At 37.7% G+C, this 19,228-nt stretch overlaps 1 protein-coding gene across 1 annotated transcript in view; it reads left to right on the top strand.

Annotated features, from left to right (window-relative positions):
• The first annotated feature begins 9,351 nt into the window (after nucleotides 1-9,351).
• phactr4a (phosphatase and actin regulator 4a) overlaps nucleotides 9,352-19,228 on the top strand; it is a 49,586-nt gene continuing 39,709 nt past the window's right edge. Inside the window, exon 1 of the mRNA XM_044020333.1 lies at nucleotides 9,352-9,704. The gene's annotated coding sequence lies outside the window, so the exon portion shown is untranslated. The remainder of the gene's footprint in view (nucleotides 9,705-19,228) is intronic.

Here is a 19,228-nt window from a genome sequence, read left to right as displayed (position 1 = left end):
GTTGTTTTCTGTAATGTTGTGTTTTCTGAAATATTTGTTATTTTCTGAAATGTTGTTGTTTTCTGTAATGTTGTGTTTTTCTGTAATGTTGTGTTCTGAAATGTTGTTGTGTTTTCTGAAATATTTGTTGTGTTTTTCTGTAATGTTGTTTGTGAAATTTTGTTTTCTGTAATGTTGTGTTTTCTGAAATGTTGTTGTGTTCTGAAATGTTGTTATTTTCTGAAATGTTGTTGTTTTCTGTAATGTTGTTAATGTTTTCTGAAATGTTGTTGTGTTTTCTGTAATGTTGTGTTCTGAAATGATTATGGCATTAGTATTGCCTTTTTTTCTTATGGACTCTTTCACCTCTTCATAGAACTCCATCAGGAGCTGTTGTTCGGCGGCCGTAAAGCATGATGTGTGACTTTTGTCCATGTTCTCATCGGTGATTCTGTGAGCGATCGCGAGGTCTATTTAAGTATGCCGTGAACATGCACTTATCCCAACTATCATAGCCACACCTTTTCATCCTGGTTCGGCAAACGTGCAACCAATTAAGCCAGGATGCGCCATGCAGACTAGTTCAAGACGCGCTTGCTCAATTATTCTGGATTTCTTTATTCTAGTTTAGTGCAATACCCCCCACCTCACCAGCCCCTCCTTCTCCTCACATGCCTGCCAGCCACTCCCTGCTCATTAGTCTCCCCACCTGTTGCACTCAGCTGCCTCTGATGTCCAATCAACCCAGTATATAAATTCACCTCTCAGTTCACTCAGTGCCAGATTGTTCTGTCGCCAGTAGTAGTCTCCGCCGCTCCCTTCACTGGCGTCCTGTAGCTGCTCGCATCCGCTTCAAGACTCTAGTGCTTGCGTTCCATGCTACAAACGGATCCGGTCCAGCCTACATCCAGGACATGATCAAAACCTACACCCCAGCCCGCCCACTCCACTCTGCATCGGCAAACCGGCTCGCTGCTCCCTCACTGAGAGAGAGAGCAGAGGCATTCGCAGAACTCAAGACTGTTCACTGTCCTAACTCCCAAATGGTGGAACGAGCTCCCCATCTACATCCAGACAGCTGAAAGCCTCCACATCTTCCACCGCCGACTAAAAACACATTTCTTCCGACTCTACCTCGACTAAGACGACGACAAAAAACAAACAAACAAAAAAAAAACGTATACATCGCACTTATGACTAGCACTTCATAGTTTGGCTTCCTTGAAGCTCTTACTTCCAGCTCTTATTTGTACCCAAATGTTTAAATGCACTTATTGTAAGTCACTTTGGATAAAAGCGTCTGCTAAATGACATGTAATGTAATGTCATTTAGTCTCTCCGGTGTTTTTTGGATTGATTCCCTGACAACGGATTCTGCCTGCTCCCTGCCTGCTTGTTCTTGTGGCGGAACAGCCCTGCACTGGACCTGTCATCTCCCTTGTGTGGGCTTGTTGTCTTGGGCTACCTCACCTTAACCATGTGTAATATTATGTGCAATATTCCTCTCCTTGATAAATGTGCAATACACCCCAGTGCAATACTACATAATCTGCTGTATATCTGTATAATTATTATTATTTATTTTTTTTCCCCCACATTTTATTATCTTTTATACTCTGTATAGATTGTAATTTGAGGTCTACTTTTATGTTTATATTTATACTTAAGTTTGTGTTTCTGTCTCCTACAACTGACTTGCAGAACCCGCACAAGATTTCCAATGTGCCTGGACTGTCTGTTTAAGCACAAATGGCAAATAAAAACCTTGAACCTTGAACCTCAAGTTCCCTGTGCATTTCACGGTACGGAGCTCAGCCTACGAACTCGATCGTGTGTGTGCCTGTGCATCACACACCAGTGTGCTTCCCCGTCCGACTACGGCAGACATGCTCCGTCCTCCTCAGACAACCTGAGATCTCCAGTGAGCCCAGCTTCCCCTTGCAGGGTTTTCAATGAACTATCGCTGAACTTTGTGTTAAATAAAAGTCATTACCAACTGTCTGCCTGCCTCCATGTACTGCATTTGGGTCCTTCCCTGAGGTTTTGTCCCTCAACTTAACTAAATAATTTTCAATGTCAACCTAGAAATTTTAAACCAATTATATGACTGGATATTTGAGGTTTCATTATCACAGTGAGGTGATAAATCCTGCTATAAGGAAGTAACATGGTTGTAGCAACATCACTGCTATTGGGGGGAAGGTTCCCTGCAGATGACACATCAGGCACGTGTAGTTAATTATTATAAACTCGAATGTCCAGCTCTTTCGAGCTGTATTTCCTGGTGTGCAGCTCTCCTGCTGCTCCAGTCACACCCCTGAGAAAAATGGTGCTAAAAAGATTTGTTCACAGAAACGTTCAGTACTTCCTGCACAACTGGAGCACAGACTGAGCTGAAGTATGGGGAAAGGGTTGTGATGCGACTGGTGTTTTTGTTTCCGCTTGTGTTTTGGGGTTTTTCCACTCAGGATTGCCACTTTCTGCAGTGCAGTCACTAAATACACCAGACTCCTCTGTTAAATGTTGAGATTTTAGACCTTTCCTTGCTAAATGTTAGAGATAAACTTGTCTTCTTATGTCGGACTCATAACTAACAATCAAAACATGTGGATCATCTGCTTGAGACACCTGACACCTTGAGAGGGAGAAGCCAAAAACTAAAGAAAAATCAGGATGTGAGGAGGAGTTCAACAAATATGATTCCTTGTTCCTCACCATAACAACACAAACTTCTCTATGACTAAGCAAACACTAGTGCATGAATATTGCAACTCATGACAGACTATAACGACAAATCTCCTGTCCATCTGTCTGACCATCACAAAACCCGGTTTGTTCTGTGCAGCCACATTACTGTGAGTCCATGAGCAGACAATGTGTCATCACTCCTGACAGAAAACATAAACTGCTGTCTGTGACCTTTGTCTCTCACTTATTTAAATAAGGCTCTGGTCATTTTCCTCAACACTTTTTCAAGTTGGAAGAATTTCCTGAAAAGTACAGAGACTCTACTGTTTAAGCGTTCAGGTAATACACATTGCTCTCAATGTTTTTTATGGGATATTTTCTACTGTGGTTTTTTTTTACTTCTTTTTTTTCGCTCCATCAGACAATAATTTTGTTTTGAAATGAGCCGGTCAGTCACAGCAAAGCAACAATAAAACACATTTGTGCCACTAACAATATTCTTTCGAGATGAAAAAATCAAAATGACAAGAAAAATTGTGAGAAGTGACAGATGGGGTGAGATCAGGGCTTCATTTGATTTGAAGATTTTAACTTTATCTGTTGTGTCTGTATCTTTGCTTAACTGAGACTTGGCTATACCAAAATATACCAACAAACGTGATGAATATTCCTGGGGGGTACTCCATCAAGCAGGATAAAGGCAAAGCCAAGCTTAAATGGCCAAGTCTGGCTAATATGAGTGAGAGTTCGGTTCCATCAAAGAGGCTGAGATTAGCCCCAACTCAGTAACCATGGAAACTATGACTCCGGCTAAGCCTCAACCATGGCTAAGCCATAACTGTGGCTCAGGTTTCCGTTCCATCAATCTGAGCCTCAACCCTGTTCCACCAAGGTGGCTAATGTGAATGCCAGCCAAGTAACCATGGTAACTTATGCTGCCGGGCAAACCTGGTCTGTAGCAGGCTAAAAGTGAAGCTTAGCACCATCTATGATCAAAGAATGTCCAATAGACAGAAACAGAGACACACACAACTGTCATGGAATGATAAAATAATATGATAAACATAAAATATATAATAAAATGTATTAAAGAAATTATTTATACTAATAATTATATATTATATAATATTAAGTACATTAAAGAACGTTATCATCAAAATAAAATATAATAAAAAATAAGACACAAATAAATACAAAATTAAACTAATTAGCAAAAAAATATAATAAAAGGAAATTTAAAGAGATCATCATTGTTTTGATGTAACAAGGGTTAGGGCCTCCGATTGATAGGAGATAGATGATTGATTTGCTGTCACCTGCATTCACTTACTGTAATAGGGGTCCTCGTCTCCATTGAATTGCTTGATTTGCTAAAATGATTCTAGATAAATAATCAATAGATCTGTCATATGATTATTTCCTATAGAATGATAACCAACATTGCATTTCTTCATGTAATAATCTACCATCAATTGTATGATAAATGTGATGAGTCATGTAAAATACTTTACATGACTAAATTAAATGTAGCCTATTATTATCAAAAATGTAGGCAAGGCAACTTTATATAGTACATTTTAGGACAAGGTGATTCAAAGTGCTTTACATAAAATAAAATGAAAATACAACAATTCAACATATAGCATCGGGGACAAAATACAGCATGTAAAAATGACAGACTTAACATTAGTACTAGGGCTATCAAACGATAAAATATGGAGAATTTCACATACATTGCAGTGAAACAATAATGTTATTTTTATTATGTTCATATGAATGTTACTTATTCGGGTTGTCTTTTCCTTTTAATTGTAGGGGTTTGGTTGCATTAATAGATCCACATAATTGATTAGTTTAAAACAAAAACCATCAAGAAATCAATTGGTAGATTATTGTCTACATATATTTTGTCCCTTTGATGGAGGATTTATATAACATGAAGATGCTGAAATACTTCATTTTCTTTGTCACTTGCGCATTCAATTTCTGCAATATTCTGCCATGCCACATCCCTCGCTTTATTGATTGCCGCGGTATTGCCCTTCTTTCAGATTATGTGGCTGTAATCCTCATATACCTCCATGAGGAGGGTTTGCTCCGCTGCAGAGAACATCTCTGCACGCTCTTTTCTCTTGCTTTTCGGCATTTTTTACAGTTTCCGTGCTCGACTAGAATGGGCTTTTTATTTTCCCTGTGGGCGTGCACAAGTTGAGGCTTAACAGTTGAGGCTTGACTAAGCGTCAGGTGGAGCCAGCTGATTTCACTTGATGGAACGGCTTAGAGCTAGATTGGGAGGTGGAGCTTAGTCAAGCTTCAAGCTTACACCTAAGTCTGGCAATTCTTAGCTACGTTGATGGAATACCCCCCTGGATACCTCTGCTCAGACTATTGGGAAAGGGAGGGGGAGTGATGATCTTTATTAAAGACAAGTATAAATGCAAAGAGATAGAATTAAATACCCCCACTTGAATGTCTAGCCCTGAATGGGATGCTCCCAGAATAGAATAGCCTTTTATTTGTCATTATGCAGGTAAAAACACAAACACAACAACATTGGGGAGGCTTCTCTGCAGGTGTAAAAACCCAGAAACATGAATATGACATAAATATGTTTGCCTGGCAAACAATCCTAAATGAAAACGGCAACAAGCAATCAGACAATGCCATGCAGGATTGTAGGTAACAATTCACAGAATTAATGATATTGGGTTGAGTTCAATCTGGTGATGGCTTGGGGAAAAAAGCTGTCTCTCAGTCTGTTGTTCCGGGTTCTACTGGACCTGTAGCACCTGCCTGAGGGCAACAGTTCAAAGAGGTAGTGGACGGGGTGGGATCTGTCCAGAGTGATGCACTCAGACCTGCTGAAGCATCAGGAAGAGTAGATATCCTTCAGGTAGGGGAGGGGGCAGCCGATAATCCTCTGGGCCATCTTCACCACCCCCTGGAGCCTCCTCTGCTCTGCCTCAGTGTAGTGAGAGAACCACACCTCAATAACCTCAGAAGTATTGCTTATTAGTGGATCTGAATATGCTTTGCTTAGTATGATCTTTATAAGGTGGTATAAAGTTGATCTCAAGAATTCCGAGTTCTGAATACAAGTGGAATGCACAATGATTCCTGGCTCTGCTCGGCTTCATGCCAACGTCTCCCTTATTGAACTTGACCCCTAATTGCTCTTGACTGTTGTTGTGAACTGGTATGATCAATTTCTAAATGTTGCTCCTCACCATCAAGGCTACCCATAACCTCGCTCCCTGTATCTGTCTGAGCTCTTAAGGATTTCAAGTAAGGTGACCTTGAGTGCTTTGAAAGGCACCTAAAAATTTATTATTGTTATCATTATTATTATTATTATGATAGAGATTGCTATTATTATAATATAGATTTGTTGTAACGTGTGAGTGACAAAACTGTAGAAAAGCACTACATAAACACAGACCCTTTACAGTTCTTACATCAGTCAATGTCTGATCATAGAAATGCTGATTTATTTTGAATGGAGTGCAAACCCCTGAGAGCCATCTTGGAACTAGATGTAATGTCCTGAAATCTGACAGACAGATTAATGGAGCTGACCAGATTTGAATCAGCTCCTTCCCCCTGTCATTCATCTATGTAATTTCAGATCATCCAAATTTGTCACAGGAAATGAACGTCGAAGAAAGACATGCAATTCAATCCTACAGTTTAATTATAGTTTGGAAGACGTGGGTGTATCGGTGCTAATCAAACAGCACATGTATTGTGTCGATTCTATTCAACCTGAAATCGTCAGACTATTCAGCATATTTATAGTTGGCCTTTTCATGGTTTCATAGACTTGGGTTTCCTCTGTTTGTTCACTGTTTCTAAGTTTAATATCAATAAAAGGGAGGAAGTATTTGTAAGATCACAGTGGTAATTGGCACATTATTCTTCAGAGAGGAAATAAATCAATGGGGTGATGTTACATAGCAGGAAAATCACAAGAAAAGAGAGTAGAGTGTGCAAATATGCAAATATTCACAATAAAAGCCTTGTTTAAAAAAAGTGAATGGATTCAGGGCCCTGAAATTAATGCTTTTACTTTGAAACAATAACAGGAAGTGATGGATTTGTGGCCAATGCATCAAAACATAACCGTTATCAATGACTTAATGAAATACTAGGTCCGCTTCCAGATCGGGATTGAGGTCGGCCATTTAGTGAACCCCTAATGTACTATTGTGAAAACACAATGTCTGTGTGTCTGTAAAGTCATTTTACAGTTTTCACAAGTTTTGTCGAAACAAACTGTTATATTAGTCAGAGAAAAAAAAAAAAAAAGTGCAGACTGGGAATGACTGCGTCTGCTATTGTCACAGCAGGCTGTACTGTGTTTACTTCCTAATACCAGGCAAACAAAGGGCACATACATTTTATCAGGGCAACAAGAAAATGAATCGCATCACTATCAGCTCTGACATCGCTGCCTTGATCTGGGATTACTGCAAACATCTTCACTGGAGGAAGAAAAAAAACCTCTGTGTCTGTCTACCTTTCCAGTTCGTTGAAATTAGGTTATGTATGTTTATTTAAAGGTCCAGTCCAGTGTGAAGGACTTACTGACATCTAGTGGTGAATCAAAACATGACAGGTCCTATCAAGAGCCAGCGTTTGCACATGCAGAAACATGGTTGTAAAAATCATGTAGAAAACCCACTCCTATTTAATTTAAAAAATATTAGTAGTGTGAATAGTGTTTTCCTATTCATCATATTGACTTTATTTCATTTCTGTAAATAAATACCCAAATCATACACACCTGACTGGGGCTGGGCAATATAAAAATCTATTCAAGATATACAGTATCATTTAATATCAGTATATATCACATTATAAATCAAATCAATATTTCTGTCAGGCTTGGTGATATGGCTTGTATATAACATCTGGAGATTTTAGGCTGTATCCCTAATAAACCCAGTGTTTAAAATGGTTAATAACTGTCAGGTTATACAGTTCATACTTTTACTGTTCCTACAACGACCTTGGGTTTCGTGAAAGGCGCTTTACAAATCAAAGTTATTATTGTAATATATCAAAAAGTTTTTTTCCTGGTTTATTTCTTTGGCTTTTTAATGTTCAATGAAGAATATTTCCGTGTATAATAAACAATGAAATTAACTACAGTAAAATTCTGCTGTAACAACATTAACATTACAATAAAAAACTATTTATACAAAAACAATTAAAACATAATTTTGTTGACTCCAAATATTTTTTCAATATGTACATCAAGGTTCAAGGTTCAAGGTTCAAGGTTTTTATTTGCCATTTGTGCTTAAACAGCACATTGGAAATCTTGTGCGGGTTCTACGAGTCAGTAGTACGAAACACACTTAAGGATAAATATAAATATAAAAGTATAAAAGTAATAATAAAAAAAAAATGTCGAAGATGTGGGGAAATAAAAATAAAGAAATATACAGTTATACAGCAGATTATGGGGTGTATTGCACATATATGTGCAATTATTATGTGTATTACATATATATATATATATATATATACATATATATATATACATATAATTGAATTGTTAATACATAGTGTAATGTAATTCAGAAACACATTCAATGTAATAAATATGATTCTTATCAAAGCAACAGTGTTTCAAAGCAAAAAGTCATCACAGAAACCTTATCATGATATATTATATGATGATAGCCAAAATCTAAGACTATATCTTGTCTCATGTCACGGCATAGATATGACAGATGATGTAAATAACAATAATAATAACGATAATAATAATAACACTAATAAAAATAACAGCAATAATAATAGTAATAATTTGGTATTACTCAGGGGTTATATGAGGAGCATCTCCATCACAATTTTACTCATCGCTGCTTCTGATGTACTTATAGTGACATTGTCATTAACAGTCCAGTAGATGGCAGACAAATCAATGCATACAGTTATGCTAAACTGTCTACATGAACACATGACAACATTACTACACTCAAGACATGTAGTTCAACACATGACCAGAAGAGTCCACAGTCCCCAAACTTTTTAACTATGACATTCACATTATATAACAGATTTATGTCAGATTTTATGAACAAATGGATTTTGTTTATTTTGAACGTACACATGTACCTGCAGACAGGAAACAAGTAAGTTAATGAAGTTGAACCTTTTATTTATTATGCCTTTTATTTATTCTGTACAGCACTTTGGTCCATTGTGGTTTGTTTAAAGTGCTTAACAAATAAAGTTGGATTGGATTGGATTGGATGAAGGTAATAAATAATAACAACAATAATAATAATAATAATAAATTAATATTTATAATAACAATATCGAAAATACTTTAGTTATTTAACATACATACATTGGACCTATACAGTATATATCTTTTATTATTATAGTTGTTATTAATAAAATATAGTGAAGGCTAACAAAGCAAAAATAAATAATATATAAATGAAAAAGGAAAAGGTTTTTTAAGGTTCGTATGCAAATTTGACCTACAAAATCAATATTTCAACAATAAAATCAACATCATGTTTCTCATTATGAAAGTCCATGATGACATTTTTATATGCAATTGTTTTAACATTTACCCTAAATTTACATCATAAGTAGTTTCCCCCATTCGTCTTTTTTAGTTGACTTTTTTTTTTTTACAGTGGCGATTCGGTGACGTATCAGCCAAGGAAGTGCGCATGCGCCACAGCATTAATGTTCCCACCGAGTTTAAGCGTGCTGCACCTTTTGACTGTAAAATGTAAAGAAACAAGTTTCTCGTACAATATTTAACTTGTCTCTGAGGATTAGGTTAAAGATTCCGGCGACGTTTGTGCGTTTTGTTTTCGTTTGCCGCTTCACAAACTAACTTTTATGACTTTATTAGGGTCAAAAGATAGTCGGTGAAGCTAGTTCCGCCTTGCTGTGATGGACAGCAGCGACAAGTGTCAAAAGTAAGCAGGGGTCAACGAGATACAGAGAAAACACGGCACCTGTCTGTCGGATACTCTTCCATACGACTTGAGCGGTCACTTGAAAAGGTGAGCATCTGCCCTTAACCACTTCACACACGTCTTTGGAGGGGGATCACAATTGTAGGCTAAGTGACGTGAGCTAACAAAGCTAATGCTACAGTACAGGGACAGTAGCCACCTGTTGCTGACTGCACTTCGGCTAACAGCAGACACGGATTATTGTCGTATTATCGTCATGCCTGCACTGTTTGCGGTGTGTGTGTGTGTGTGTGTGTGTCAATCCTTAGTTCACGACACTACGGCACAGGGAAACAGCGTAAACGACGGTATTCAGACTTTGTCTCAAGTCCTTTACTGTTGAGCTCAGTCACCAGCTGGCTCTACCTGTCTGTTGTACCTGTCTGTTGTTTTTTTTTTTACTTAAGTCACTGTTGGTATATTTGGGACTAGACCGAATTACTAAAAAGCATTTTACTGCTGTTTTGACAATATCTTCTTTTCTTAGGACTCTTTACATTTAAGACAATGTTAACATTTGCGTGGTGCTTTTCAAGGGAACATAAATTAAAGCAACTTCCTTCTGAAGCATTCCAATGCATTCCATTCTCAGGCCCGTCTGCTTGTTCCAACAAGCAGCCACATACGCCCCATAGGGACAACACAGCCTAATAAAGGAGAGAGGACAAGAGGGATTGCAGCTTATTGTATTTGATCTAGATAGGCACCTTTGCAGTCATGTCTTTTATGTTATTTTGCCTGGTATAGAGAGATTGGATGTAGGCCGTTGCATCTATCAAGGATTACACCTCCCTCATCAAGCTAAACAGATGCAGATACACGTCATCTCAATCTGAATATATTAAGGTGGGTGGTAATGTGCATTGGCTTTAACAGATTGGAAGTGTGCAATCTTGTCCATGTGGTACTTTTGTTTTTGGCAGAAACCCAGCTTTTGCCTGTAGTCTCTGATTCAGTCTGGCTGATAGTGGTGTCAAAAAAGACAGTTTTGCCCTCAGATATTCTTAATCTATAAAAACTTCCAAAAATCGATTTAGTTTTTTGAATTAGTTTTGATTGGCAGAGGCCATTTCATATGAAAGAAGAAATCACAGGCTTCAGATGATTTTAATTGACCCAAGATACTTTTTTAGGTTATACCCAGGACACATGCAAGTTCAACTTCTTGGATTTGTGTGTTTACAATGCCCTTTTCCAAATATAACAGTAAGGCTCTGCCATATGGCTTGTACATAATATCTCTGATATAGAGATACAGTATATGGGGATATTAAGTTTCTCTGGGCTGTTGTCTCAAAGACGAGTGACAATTTACACCATTGACTGATTGTCTCAATTATTTTGATTTGGTAGTAATGTATGCATGTATTGTTTGAATCAACATACAGATAAATATTCTTTTTTGTTTGTCTTTTTACTGCCTCTGTCGAGTCAATTTTGATTTATGAAAAACAGTGGCCAAAAAAACAAGTGGCAGAAATAAGCTATAAAACCTTGTTGAAATAGAAATATGCATTTTAAAAAACAGATGCGAGATGTTTGTGTAACATTAACAGCTTGTCAATGACAGTGGCTTCTTTAGTTTCATGCAGTTTGCTCTTTACTCCAGCCAGGCTTTCATATTTAGCAAATGCTAAGTCTGCAGGATGAAACTTCAAACAATGGCTGATTGTGCTCCTCTCAGCTTTTCAGGGCTGTGACCTTCTATCCGATGAACTGTGAGTTCTTAATGAGCTAACTGGGAGCTCAGCAGATTTAAAACATTCACTTTTCAAATGAACCTCAGCTGTTAAGAATGTCAGGGAGATTATGAAGTACCTCTATGTGTATCATTCATGATGCAAGCAATCTACGGAGTTGTTATCACTTTCTTAATGCAGCATAATCTCTTATCAAAAAACAACGCGTCACATCCATTAGAACTGACTAAAAAGTACACTAGCAAGAGTTTTGATTGATAACATTATTACAAAGTGTCTTAAACTAGTTTAACATTTGCTTTAATGAAGAATAAAGTTGACGTGTGTTGCTGTTGCAGTCTAAGATGAGAGTTTGAATTCGATTTTGATGAGCAGCACATTTATCCAGTTACGATGACAGTGGTGGATTACAATCTTTTTTTCAGAGTGAATTATACCCCGTTTACCATGACATAATGGTTTCATTTGCCAGGCATACACTGATAAAGTATGCACTCTTTAAAAATCCTGATTCATTTTAAATAGGAAAGTAATGGTGGTTTAATTATGGTTACAGAACCCTAGGGTTTTGTGCAACCAAAGAAAACAGAAAGCTGTCACAAAAAAATGAATGAGGCACCGTTTGCTCTGACTTTGATTGGTTGTTGCATGGTGACAGAATGTGTGCTTTCGTAAAAACAGTCATTGGAAATATTTTCTTATGTTTATTGCTTACGGTAGAATTATAATGCAAACTTTTGAAAAAGTAATGTATTTATTGTAGGCCTATTTAACTATTATAATTATCAATCTGTCGATTATTTTTGCGATTCATTTAGTGATCGTTTGGTCCATAAAGTGTTGGATATGTTGATCAATGTATTTCAAACCTGGAAATTATGACGTTCTCAAATGTATTATTTTCTTGTTATGTGGAGCGAGGAAAACGGAAACTATTTACATTTAAGAAGCTAGTAGCTAGAAGAAGCTAGAAGTTAATCGATTTTTAAAATGGTTGATGATTAATTTAGTAATCTACTACCGTATTTTCCGCACTATAAGGCGCACCTAAAAACCTCAAATTTTCTCAAAAGCCGACAGTGCGCCGTATAATCCGGTGCGCCTTATATATGGACCAATACGGTAAGAAGCCGCTGACTTCATTTTCCCCCGTAGAAGAAGAAGCGCGCGGTGCATGCTGGGATATATGACTGCGCGAGGCGCAGTTTCATTCCATTTGTGTGTTTACGTACAGACCCCAACATGGCTCCTACTAAGAGACACGCCTACAACGCAGAGTTCAAACTCAAGGCGATCAGTCACGCAGTAGAACACGGAAATAGAGCAGCAGCCAGAGAATTTAACGTTAACGAATCAATGGTGCGGAAGTGGAGGAAGCAAGAAGACGACCTGCGCCAAGTAAAGAAAACTAAACAGAGTTTCCGAGGGAACAAGGCGAGATGGCTACCGTTGGAGGACAAACTCGAACAGTGGGTTGTTGAACAGAGAGCAGCAAGTAGAAGTGTCAGTACAATCACTATTCGAATGAAGGCAACAGCGCTAGCAAGCGAACTTAACATTGACGATTTTAAAGGCGGTCCTTCTTGGTGCTTTTGGTTCATGAAAAGACGTAATCTCTCCATCCGCACACGGACTACTGTTTCACAGCAACTGCCAAAAGACTACCAAGAAAAGCTGGCCACTTTCCGTGCATATTGCAAAAACAACATTACTGAAAAAAAGATCCGGCCAGAGCACATCACCAACATGGACGAGGTTCCACTCACCTTCGATATTCTTGTGAACCGCACTGTGGATAAAACGGGAGCACGCACGGTAAATGTTCGCACCACAGGGAATGAGAAGTCCTCCTTCACTGTGGTTCTCGCTTGCCAGGCTAATGGCCATAAATTTCCACCCATGGTTATTTTCAAGAGGAAGACCTTGCCAAAAGAAAACTTTCCAGCCGGCGTCATCATCAAAGCTAACTCGAAGGGATGGATGGATGAAGAAAAGATGAGCGAGTGGTTGAGAGAAATTTACGTGAAGAGTAAATTTACGTTTTTTCACACAGCTCCGTCCCTATTGATCTACGACTCCATGCGCTCCCACATCACAGATGGTGTCAAAAAACAAGTGAAGCACACTAATTCAATACTCGCCGTCATTCCGGGTGGATTGACAAAAGAACTCCAGCCGCTAGATATTGGTGTCAACAGGGCATTCAAAGCTAGACTGCGAACTGCGTGGGAACAGTGGATGACAGAAGGCGAACACACGTTCACCAAGACGGGAAACAGCGCCGGACGACATACGCCACTATCTGCCAGTGGATCGTAAATGCCTGGGCTGATATATCAGTCTCAACTGTGGTCCGAGCTTTAAGGAAGGCAGGAATTGTCACTGAACTGCTAGACAACAGCAGCGACACTGACTCGATTAGTGACGACGCCGACGAGACGGAGCCGGGCATGTTGGATCCCGTATTCGCCCAACTGTTTAATTCGGACACTGAAGAAGAAGAATTCGAGGGATTCGCGGATGAGGAATAACTTGTTAAAGTGAGCTTTACATGTTTATTTTGTGTGTTGTGTTGTGTGACATTAACGTTTGAGCAACGTTGAGTTATTTATATATTGTTATTGCTTTGCACTATTTCGAGTGTTACTATATTGTGATAGCACTAACGTTTGATTTACCGTAACAGTATCAGACTGTTTTTTACGTGTTTATTGAATCCAGGAAAAGTTCCCCTCCACTATGTGATATAAATGTTGCACTACATGTTATACCCTGATGTTGTTAAAAGATAAACGAAATACCACATCACATAAAACAGCTGTTTATTCATGTTGGGAGTAAACAGAGTTGTCAGAACGCTGGTTTGTAATCGATAAATAAAGTTTGACTGACCTATCTGACTGTTTTGTTGACATTCCCTTTAGTGCAGCTCCATCTAATGAATGCATAACATAACCCCAGCCTCTACTGTAGCGTCTATTCTATGCGCCTTATAATGCAGTGCGCCTTATATATGGACAAAGTTTTAAAATAGGCCATTCATTGAAGGTGCGCCTTATAATCCGGTGCGCCTTATAGTGCGGAAAATACGGTAATTGTTGCAATGCTCGACCAGTGTTTTTCAAACCGCAAAATCAAATTTTATAATAATTAATAATAATAATAATAATAATAATAATAATAATATATATATATATATATATATATTTAAAAAGAACCTCAAACTGATTAATTGATTATAATTTGTTGACAATTAATTTAGTAATGATTAATAACCAATAATGTTGCAGCCATGCTTCGTTGGTCTCACATTAATTAATATACATTTAACATACTGCAATGAATTGTAAAATATCAGGGAAGCCTTTTAAAGTCTCTTAAATAGTTTTCAACCCTGTCGTGTACAACAGGACTGAAGCTTCACCTGCATAAGAGATGCACTTACATTTGCGTTAAAGTGCTGAAATACCTCTGTTCTGTTGTTGAACCTGAAAATCAGGCTGCCATTTTGCCTGCTCTTCTCCAAGTTGCACTCCTTTTTTCCCCAATGCTGAAATAGTTCACGTGGGACTGATGCACAAGGAATTGTCTAGATGGAATGACTCAGAAATGGGCACATGCTAACTCTTCTACCTCTGCTGGATGCTTAGTAAGACAGTGACAGGCGTTGGGTGTGAACCTGTGTGTGTTTGTTCCTGCTTATATGGTGTGTCCTAAAGGCTTTGTTGTTAAAATATGGAGACTGGTTCAACTGCTGTAGTTTGGTTGGTGCACCTTAACCAGCCTCTGTTGGCTCTGCTGCCACTTAACATCAGCTAATCGTTGCATCTGAGTTCACCTGGGCTTGGTGCAGTGGTACGATATTTGAGAACAGAATTTGGTTGCAGTGGTGCTGAACTTAATCTTGTGAATAATTCAAGCGTGTGTCAACATCTCGTTCTTTCATGGGCCAATTAGAAGCAATGAATGAGAAAAAAATTAAACTGAATTCAAATGTTGTTAAGTAGCTCAGATATAACAAATGTTTTGCTTATGTGGGGGCTTCACAGTTAATGGTTTCAGCATCTTCATTGTGACAAGATAGGGTTAGGGTTAAAAAATGTCATGATTCAGCTTTTTTGATACGTGATAAAAAAGGGACAAATCATTTTCCAGAAAAGCCTGTCTAACTCACATCCACACAGTTGGGCAACCAGTCACGATCAATATCATTGGGTTTATCCGTCAGTTATTTTCTCAATTACTTGATTAGTCGGTTGGTCGATAAAAGTGTCGGAAAATATTGGAAAATGTTGATCAGTGTTTCCAAAACTTCAAAATGATGATCCTCTCAAATGTCTAATCAAAATGATGCAGTTTTAATGATTTGTATTGTATGTATGGAGCAAAGAAACCAGAATCATATTTAAGAAACCGAAAAATCAGGAAAAAAAGTGCAAACCAATCAGTTGAATTCAGAACAGCTGATTTAGTAATCGATGAATAATCATTGCTGTCCTATCATTCTTAATAAGTTTATTAAACAACTATAGCAGGCCCTGTTCCCACCTGGAAAGAGTCAGGAGAAAAATACCAGAAATAATGAATGAAGGTTTCTGTTTGATATTCACTCTGTAATAGATTTAAAGTGTGATGTAGCAGTACCACACTACACCATCAGAACATTAAACATTTAATTATCTATTTATCTATCTATCAAATTTGCATAAAATAAAGAACAATTAAATTGCAGACATACATATATGTAAATATACACATTTAAAAAAATAATGATTTCTATTTGAAAACAATTAATTGTTCACAAATGTTTTTGTACCAATATGAAACAGGCAGACATGTCACCTCGAGCTGGTTCCACCTTTTATGTTACAAAAGACTATTAAGCTGATTATGTGAAACGATGCAGCCATAGTATTGAGCATTTGTATTTTATGACTTTATCAAATTTCAATTTAGAGCAGTTTTATTTGTAAAGCCCCAAATCACATTTTACATTATCTCGAGTAGGGCTGTCAATTTTACTCTATAATCCCAATCAAATTCCATTCATTATTATTTTTTATATTCAAATTATATTAGAATATTTAATTAAAATGTTTGAATCTATCCTATCACCCTATGTCAGCTGAGATTGACACAGCACCCCCAAACAAATTTGAACACATTTGAACAGTGATTACAGCATTTGATTATTATTCAAATTATATTCAACTCCCGAAATTTGTTCCAACAGCCCTAATCTCGAGGCACATTACATATTATTACAGAGACCTTACGTTATTAAAAAGAGCAAACGGTTAGTTGTAAATGTGGAGGAAAACTTTTTTTTTTAACAAGATGAAATCTCAGGATCTGTCCAATACTCGTCAAAACGATGGATAAGGACGGACTTTTAGGCGGAAATTTTCATTTCAAAAAGTTACCCGACGCCTTGTTGGACAAAACTTGTGTGTTTGTGTGTGTGTGTGCGCGTGTGCTGTTTCTCTCTCTCCCTCCCTCTCTCTGTGAGTTTGTGTTTTCTCTCTTGCCCTCCCTGACTTGTGTGTGTTTGTGCGCTCTCTTTCAGTGTCCACCAGTGATTTCTCTCTCTCTCTCACAGCTGTGAACAGAGCATCATGTCTGATCTTTAATCGAATCAGATGGAGTTGTGCAGCCACCTGTCTTTGCAGGTTAGGGAAGTAAAAGGAGGAATATACTTTAGTTTCTACTTTATTTTTAATATAAAATATGTAAGTGCATTGCAGTGCAAACAAAAACAAACAGACAGACAGACGGATCATAAGTGTGGTTCACTATTGTTTGAATATAAGTTATTTTGTCTTTATATAAGTTATTTTGTCTCAGTAATGTATAAATTGTAGGGCTGCAACAATTAGTCAACTTAATCAACAATGTTGAAATTAAAATTTGTCAGTGCAGATTTTTACTGTTGACTCACCGTCAATGTGTTTAATTAAATCACCTCATCTCAGAAACTGCATTTCATTACTGCAATACACTACAAGATGTGCTGGGGGCAGTAGGCCTGTTTCTCCCAGTGTATACACCCACTGCATTCTGAACCAACGTAGAAGATCACAACCGTAACCACTCCACTGGATGTTATCCCGCTTATTACTCTGCTTCTTACAAAGAAAACAAACAATTGATTTGTACTGATTTGAGAGTTATTTTATTGATTAATTAAACGTTGTATTGCTTTCTCATAGTAAAATGACAGTCTGTTAGTTTACGTGGGGTTTGAACTGCAAATGTTGTGAGCGACATATACTCGGCCTCTATAAGCAACAAATAAAATTGAGTATTAAACCAAGCTGTGTTATAAGTAAATGTTGATGAACGTGTTAAGTGCCGCTGTCTTCCCACAAACACTGGTCAGTACTGAGGCTACCTTTTCAAAATCATATATGTCTCAGAAGAAGCTCATTCATCTGCAACACTGTCACTCCGAGCACACTGAGTTACGAAATACTACCGAAAGAGAACTACATGATAGACATTTTATCTTTAAAGCTTTCCAGATAAATCAGTGTTCATTATAGAATAAGATTGTAAGAAATTGTAGTTACTAGCATTTACTCTGAATAAGCAGAAACAATCATGTCTGTTCAACTAATCTAAAAAATAATCAAGTGGTTAGTAACTACCAAAATAATGTTTGGTTGCAGTCTTAATTTATTATTGAAGTGTCATTTTCAAAAAGAAAATTAGCCATGTTACTTTTGTACTTTTTACCCATGTATTGGTGTTTAGGCCTGGTTCACACTGGATGCATTGTGTGTGTGTGTGTGTGTGTCTGTCTGTCTGTTGCCACTGTGTTGTGTCACTGCTGTGTTTTGCTAGTGTGTCTCTGTCTATTATGTATTTGAGTTTTTTCAGTATAGACACAAACTACAGTGAGAGGTGTCAGAAAAAAAGATCTGTTTAAAATGATACTGACATTGTATCCACAATGGGATATACAACTGTCTATTTTTGCTTGGAACTGCACATGTCACACGTGAAAAATCGATCAGAGTGAACACTCTAATCTGTTAATATGATGCTGAAAATAAGAGCATGACAGAATGCAGCAGTGATGTCCGGTGTGAACCAGGCTGTAGTGGAAATGGACATAAGTAGTAGTGATTATGAGTCAGAACCGTAAAGTATTTAACTGCATTTGGTCAATCCGCAAACTTTGTAACACTCATGTGCCTTTCTCTGAATCATTTGCTCTGTACATACTGATGAAAGTGGGTCATTTGAAGTGGTGTGTGAAGAAGATGGATGTAATCCTACCGGCAGCTGTTGAACATGTGCTGTGTTTACAGATTATGCAGAGACCTGTCAAACCAGTTTGACTGAACCAAAGTTGACCAGACAGGAGGCATTGTTGATAGCATTGGTTGAACTGTTTCAAGGTCTGCTGTGGATAGTAAAAAGTCCAGGTAACAAAACCACTAACGTTTTCTGTCCACCGTGCCTATATTATGAGCTGGTGTAAACTGCGTTTAAATGAAGTGCTGGAGTCACTCGGGTTGTATGTGGCATTGAGTAACACAACTTCTCTTCCTCAAGGTTGTTGCAAGCAGTCAGTCAGCTGTGTTTTTGATGGTATGATGGTGGAAGGAGGTGTCATTTAAGAGCTGTAATCATAGTATTGCAGTAGAAAAGGCTGGGGTTGGGTTGAGTAGAATATCAGGGCTACAATTCAACTATAAAATGATTATCAATGCATTTTCATGCTTTGGAAATGGTGTATTTCATGATTAGGGCTGAGCTTCTTCACTGGAATCATTCGATTAGAATGTGATTATCATGTCAACAATTTTGTTGACATGTTTTGACTCCGTGATGCATCGCATCCTGAATTTTCTGTATTCATGCACA

Source organism: Solea senegalensis, linkage group LG1, assembly GCF_019176455.1.
Source record: "Solea senegalensis isolate Sse05_10M linkage group LG1, IFAPA_SoseM_1, whole genome shotgun sequence".
Classification (NCBI taxonomy): domain Eukaryota; kingdom Metazoa; phylum Chordata; class Actinopteri; order Pleuronectiformes; family Soleidae; genus Solea; species Solea senegalensis.
The sequence above is the reverse complement of the archived record's forward strand: the minus strand, read 5'-3'. Positions and strand labels throughout refer to the sequence as shown.